A 688-nucleotide genomic window follows, 5' to 3' on the forward strand; every position below is an offset into this window, starting at 1 on the left:
GAAGTCTTTGCAGTGAAGGCGGTGGGTTCCTTTTCACAGTGGATGTACTGCAGGTGGGAGCAAACAGCATCATCTTCTTCACCGTGTCAGCAAGGTGCATTATTCATGCACAGAGCAGGTAAAGCTTCTGATACTGCCAGTTTTTGCTGCGAGCACAACTCTGACTGGGTGGCCTTGCTCCATCACTTTCTGCATTGCTTTTAATCAGTGCTAAAACTGAGTTTTCCCTTAATTTGGCACCTGTAATTCATCTTAACTAAAGCCCACCATTAATCAGTACATAAACATCTACTGCTATTCGACAGCAAACACTGCCTAGATCATCAAAAAGCAATATTCTAGAGCTTGCAGACACTTCAGTTAAGGGATCTCATCTTGGAAAACCCCACTCACTGTTGAGTTAGTGCTCAAAAAACCCCAGACGCTAGAAGGGATACTCCAGACAGAGCACTTGGGCCACCAGGCTCCAACACTTAGACAACACAAGAAGTCATTGACACCAGAAAGTTCCTGCACCTCCATCTCTCGGCATTCTCGGCTTTAAAATTAAGCCTTCATCCTCCTCTCAGTCCGGATGCACACAGCCCTCTGCGTGCAGAGGCTGGAATTTATCCAGGTTCATCCATTGTAGTGCCACACTGACAAGATCAGGCTTCTGCAATGACCAAAATGCTCTCACGCATACTGC

This window comes from Buteo buteo, chromosome 29 (assembly GCF_964188355.1).
Source record: "Buteo buteo chromosome 29, bButBut1.hap1.1, whole genome shotgun sequence".
Classification (NCBI taxonomy): domain Eukaryota; kingdom Metazoa; phylum Chordata; class Aves; order Accipitriformes; family Accipitridae; genus Buteo; species Buteo buteo.